At 44.1% G+C, this 6000-nt stretch overlaps 1 long non-coding RNA gene across 1 annotated transcript in view; it reads right to left on the minus strand.

Moving 5' to 3' along the window:
• The window catches only part of LOC109549090 (uncharacterized), a 677834-nt gene extending 673251 nt beyond the window's left edge, over positions 1 to 4583 (minus strand). The window contains exons 1-2 of the long non-coding RNA XR_012330755.1: positions 4376 to 4583; positions 2834 to 3026 (exon numbers count right to left, since the gene is read on the minus strand). This is a non-coding gene — a long non-coding RNA (uncharacterized lncRNA). The remainder of the gene's footprint in view (positions 1 to 2833; positions 3027 to 4375) is intronic.
• Positions 4584 to 6000: the final 1417 nt, after the last annotated feature.

Consider the following 6000-nt stretch of genomic DNA (forward strand, 5'->3'; position numbering starts at 1 on the left):
TCATTCTCTTTTTTGTTATCTAGATTTTGTTTACCTGTTTGTTTCTCTAGCTTTTCTATACCTTGAGAATCAGTTTTATTTTACTAACTCAAGCTAAGGCCATTTTCTACTCCTTCTCACTTTGAGGAATATAGATCTAGCCAAATTAAGATCATGCCTGTTCAAATTTTAACAATGACCCTGCAAAAGCAATTTCAAAACAATTCTTAAAATAAAATATCTGTATGAGCTATGCTCAGAAAGAATGAGAAGTGTTTAGTGTTCTTAAACCTCACATATACCAAATAAAGACATTCCAGTGAGAAAAGGGGCATCTCTGCTCTTCAGAGATCACTGGGTGATACTGGGGCTGTGTGAATTTTCATGATATTCATCATGATTTATTGACAAAGCTTGAGAAAGTCACTAACTGGAGGTTTCAAGAAATAGTCTCCAGCATTACTTAAAAAGCATTCCAACATGTTTATTTTTGCTATTTCTGGATTTTAGAAAGCTAATAAGTTAATAGAAACAGAGAACTTTACAGTTTAAGATAGCTTTAGAAACCATCTAATCAAAATTCCTCAATTTATTAGTAAGAAAACTGGGATCCAGAAGCATTAAGTGAATTGAACAAAGGCACGTATTAAGCTGCAGAGCAGAAACTCGAATCCAGGTCTCTTGACTCCTGCTTCAGTGTTTTTCAACAACATCAAATGATCGCATCAAAATCACACACACACACACGTATAGTTGGAAACCAGCTATATACATGAGTCTAATAACGTTTTCAAAGATCACACATGATTTGAGCAAGCTGCTAACTCATGACCTCCATATGTGTTTCAAACAGTATAGTGGATGTGATGACATGCTGCCCAGATCTGCCCTCCAAGACTAAGCCCTCATTCCCCCAGCTTCTGGGAGAGTTGGCAGTCAACACTCTCAACAGTCTCTCTTCTGGACTTACCTTGGCCAAAGAGGGTCCAAAGTTAAAGCCCTGCATTGAGTGTCTGGGCAATACCAGCATATAAAACCCCTGCTCCCTTACCCCAAATTGGAAGCCTCCCAGGCTCCAAAGCTCCTCCTGGGCTTGGATTACGCTTTTGTTTCCCCTGCACTGCAGTTCAACTTCTTTCTCCCCAGCCCTGCTTCCTTCACCCACCCACCCACCCAGGTGTTCATCCTGCAAGCTCTACTCCCCAAAATTCTGCCTGCCCTGCAAATCTTCATCTCACAGTCAGTCTCCCAGAGAATCTGACCAGAGACATACAACATCATGGGTAAGCGGATGGGCTCTGTAATCAGACTGCCTGGGTTTAAATCCTGGCCCCACCACTTTCCAGCTGTGTTACCCTTTAAATCTCTTTTTGATACGTTTTTTTTAAAAAATAAGAGTAATATTAGAACCTACCACACAGGGCGGGTATGTATTATATGAGATAATCCATGAAGCCGTAGTGTAGTGCTTGGCACAGACTAATTGGCAGTATCAGTCAGGATGCTAAAGGAAACAGATGGCACATTCAAAATAAAGGACTATTTACAGGGGTGTGGGCAGAGCTAAAAGAACCAATAAGGAGTGGCAAGACATCCAGGGACTAGCAACAGTGGGAAGCCAGTACCAGCCCTAGGCCGGACAGGGCAAGTAGACAAACCAATGTTACAGATACACAATGTGAGGTATACAGCCTGGAGAGAGCGGCACTGTGAAAGAGGCAACCTCCAACAGAGGCAAAGCAGGAGAGGAACTCAACTCTGCCAGACCATGAGAAGGGAGTTAGAGAATGAGGATAAATATCGTGGGTTCTTTCCCCTCCCACCCTCTGGTTTCCTGCTGGTCTGCCATTGGTCAAACACAACCAGAAGATAGAGGCAAGAGATGCTAGTAGAACCAATACATAGAAATCAGCATTCCCATCCTCCCTTCCACCGTTCCCACCCCCACACACACTCCAAAGAACAGGGCAGGGCAAAGAAGTGCAGAAATGGATCTAGAGGACAAACTGATAACAACCAGCATGGTAATCCTCAAATATTAGAGATTATTCAAATTTCTGCAACTCCTGGCATACCCTATGTTTGGAGTCTTGCTGTTCATAAAACTTCAAGTTAATCTGAAGTTTGATAAGACGGAATTGAATTTTTTCTTTTAGAAAATCAACTCATCCAACCAGTCCAACCTGCCCATTAGCACAGTATCTGGCACATAGTAGGTGCCCAACATATGTTAATGGATGATTTGACTAATTGATTTAACATAAATGAAATAAAATTTTTTATAGAAAAAGTAAAGAAAATCCTTTGGGAGATATGATTTAACTTCAACATTCACAACATGCTTTTAAGTTTACTGAAGCTTTTTAGAATTGTCAGGAATTGTATTCACTGACTTCCTTAAAAGAAAGTTATCAAATAAATGCAAGTTTGGATTGTTATTATTTCTCACTAATAGAATCAAAGTTTGCAAAAATAAAATTCTAAATTCTAACAAGACAGAAGACAATACTACAATACTCCTTCCCCCAAAATAATTTTATCAAAGGTAATAAAATAAATTCCACTGATGGAAAGTCCTTTTTTCACCTGGGTGAGATCTTCAAAGGACATTTCAAGGAATGGAAAAGAGAACTGCCCTCTCTCCCACAGACGAAGAAGAGTTAGGCACCAGGGCTAGATGTGTAGCTTTGGATATGCCACCTAGCCTTTCTGAGTTTCAACCTTTCCTCTACAAACCAAAAAAATAATAAAGATTTTCTACCTCAAAGGACAAAATGGGGTCATTTCAAGTGCACAGAAGTGGTGGTATAGTTTCCTATGCTTATGTGCAAACACACAACTGCCAAGGACCTACCTGTCTACCACCGAGGAAGCTTCGATGTTGCCATGCAAGGGTGACATTTCCCACTTCCATAGGGACAATAAAAAGTTACAGAGATCCCAGAAGTGTCCCATCTCTTAACTAGACTCTGAACTCTTCCAAAGTGTGGAGCCCAGGCCTTCTCCAAGGCATTCAACCAGGAGTTCTCAGATTGGGATGAGTCTCTCTGAAAAGAAAGGATGAAAAAAAGGTGTATTGTTCAGGGAAGATGATCCACTGACTACATGAGACCCTAAAGAAAGATTAGGATCCCCTGCCCTAAGAAGCATACCTAAGCGACCTCCCTAACCACACTCCACCTGCTACTCACCACCTCCCCCCATCCAGGCAATGGAGGGAGCTAGCAGCCCCCTGCAGTTAACCAACACTCCACATACACTTCACAAAGGTAAAGGATGAAGTTTTTATCTGTGAATATTGTGGCTTTACTTCTGGAAGCTTGAATATCAATTTACATAATTCAGTTTTCAGCATATGCAGTCAGTTCTCACAGTCCAATGTCCCTTTTTATTATTATTTGAGATTTTGCTAAGGCAAATCTTTTGATTGTCTGAAGGTTTGCCTGCGAGCTTTATGCAGTAGAAGTTTTAAGACGAAAGTTAACATTTATGAAAATCTCAACTCTGAATTAAATGCAATATCCAGAAAATGTTTTATTAATAAAGTAGTGCTAAGATTTGTAAAATAAGCTAGCCTGATTTTTTAATTCAAATATAGTTAACTGGATGTTTTCACAACCTCGAAAAGCATATTTTATTCGAATTTAAATTCCTGGTTTGGAGTTTCTTAGGTAAAGAGAAGGGGAATTTCTCTTTAATTTGATTAGTGTAATGATAATAATGTTATTTAATTATTTAGCCAGCACATATATAGCATTTTCTATGGGCCAGGCAGTCTTCCAAGGACTTATAGCTATTAAGTTTACTTAATCCTCATAACAAGCCTATAAGATAGGTAATATTATTATGCCCATTTTATAGATGAGAAAACTACAGCACAGAGATAGTGGTTAAGCAACATGCCCAAAGTCACACAGCTAGTAAGTGGCAGAGCCAGGATTCAAACTCAGGCAGATACAATCATAGCAGCCACAATAAAATTGAGATTACTGTGGGCTTCCGGGAAGATGGCAGAAGAGTAAGTCGCGGAGATCACCTTCCTCCCCACAGACACACCAGAAATACATCTACATGTGGAACAACTCCTACAGAACACCTACGGAACGCGGGCAGAAGACCTCAGACCTCCCAAAAGGCAAAAAACTCCCCACGTACCACGTAGGGCAAAAGAAAACAGAATAAACAGAGACAAAGAATAGGGACAGGACCTGCACCAGTGGGAGGGAGCTGTGAAGGAGGAAAGGTTTACACACACTAAGAAGCCCCTTCGCGGGTAGAGACTGCGGGTGGCGGAGGGGGAAAGCTTCGGAGCCGCGGAGGAGAGCACAGCAACAGGGGTGCGGAGGGCAAAGCGGAGAGATTCCCGCACAGAGGATCGGTGTAGACCGGCACTCACCAGCCCGAGAAGCTTGTCTGCTCACCCGCCGGCGCGGGTGGGGTTGGGAGCTGAGGCTCCGGCTTCGGTTGGAGCACAGGGAGAGGACTGGGGTTGGCAGCGTGAACACAGCCTGCAGGGGGTTAGTGCACCACAGCTTGCCGGGAGGGAGTCCGGGAAAAGTCTGGACCTGCTGAAGAGGCAAGAGACTTTTTCTTCCCTCTTTGTTTCCTGGTGCGCGAGGAGAGGGGATTAAGAGCGCTGCTTAAAGGAGCTCCAGAGACGGCCGCGAGCCGCGGCTAAAAGCGCGGACCCCAGAGACGGGCATGAGACGCTAAGGCTGCTGCTGCTGCCACCAAGAAGCCTGTGTGCGAGCACAGGTCACTATCCACACTCCTCCCTTCCGGGGAGCCTATGCACCCCGCCACTGCCAGGGTCCCGGAATCCAGGAACAACTTTCCCGGAAGAACGCGCAGCGCCCCTCAGGCTGGTACAACGTCACGCCGGCCTGTGCCGCCGTAGGCCCGCCCCGCACTCCGTACCCCTCCCTCCCCTCGGCCTGAGTGAGCCAGAGTCCCCGAAGCAGCTGCTCCTTTAACCCCGTCCAGTCTGGGGGAAGAACAGACGCCCTCTGGCGACCTACACGCAGAGGCAGGGCCAAATCCAAAACTGAGCACCGGGAGCGGTGAGAACAAAGAAGAGAAAGGGAAATCTCTCCCAGCAGCCTCAGAAGCAGCGGATTAAAGCTCCACAATCAACTTGATGTACCCTGCATCTGTGGAATACATGAATAGACAACGAATCATCCCAAATTGAGGAGACGGACTTTGAGAGCAAGATTTATGATTTGTTCCCCTTTTCCTCTTTTTGTGAGTGTGTGTGTGTATGCTTCTGTGTGAGATTTTGTCTGTATAACTTTGCTTCCACCATTTGTCCTAGGATTCTATCCGTCCGTTTATTTTTTTCTTAATAATTATTTATTTTAATAACTTGATTTTATTTTATCTTACTTTATTTTATTTTACTTTATCTACTTTCTTTCTTTTTTTCCTTCCTGCCCTCCTTCCTTCCTTCCTCCCTCCCTGCCTCCCTCCCTCCTTTCTTTCTTTGTTTCTTTCTTTCTTTCTACTTCTACTAATTATTTCTTTCTACTTTTTCTCCCCTTTATTCTGAGCCGTGTGGATGAAAGGCTCTTGGTGCTTCAGCCAGGAGTCAGTGCTGTGCCTCTGAGGAGGGAGAGCAAACTTCAGGACACTGGTCCACAAGACACCTCCCAGCTCCACATAATATCAAACGGCAGAGATCTCCATCTCAACACCAACACCCAGCTTCACTCAACGACCAGCAAGCTACAGTGCTGGACACCCTATGCCAAACAACTAGCAACACAGGAACACAACCCCACCCATTAGCAGAGAGGCTGCCTAAAATCATAATAAGTCCACAGAAACACCAAAACACAACAACAGACGTGGACTTGCTCACCAGAAAGACAAGATCCAGCCTCATCCAGCAGAACACAGGCACTAGTCCCCTCCACCGGGAAGCCTACACAACCCACTGAACCAACGTTAGCCACTGGGGACAGACACCAAAAACAATGGGAACTACGAACCTGCAGCCTGCAAAAAAGAGACCCCAAACAC

This window comes from Tursiops truncatus, chromosome 3 (genome assembly GCF_011762595.2).
Source record: "Tursiops truncatus isolate mTurTru1 chromosome 3, mTurTru1.mat.Y, whole genome shotgun sequence".
Classification (NCBI taxonomy): domain Eukaryota; kingdom Metazoa; phylum Chordata; class Mammalia; order Artiodactyla; family Delphinidae; genus Tursiops; species Tursiops truncatus.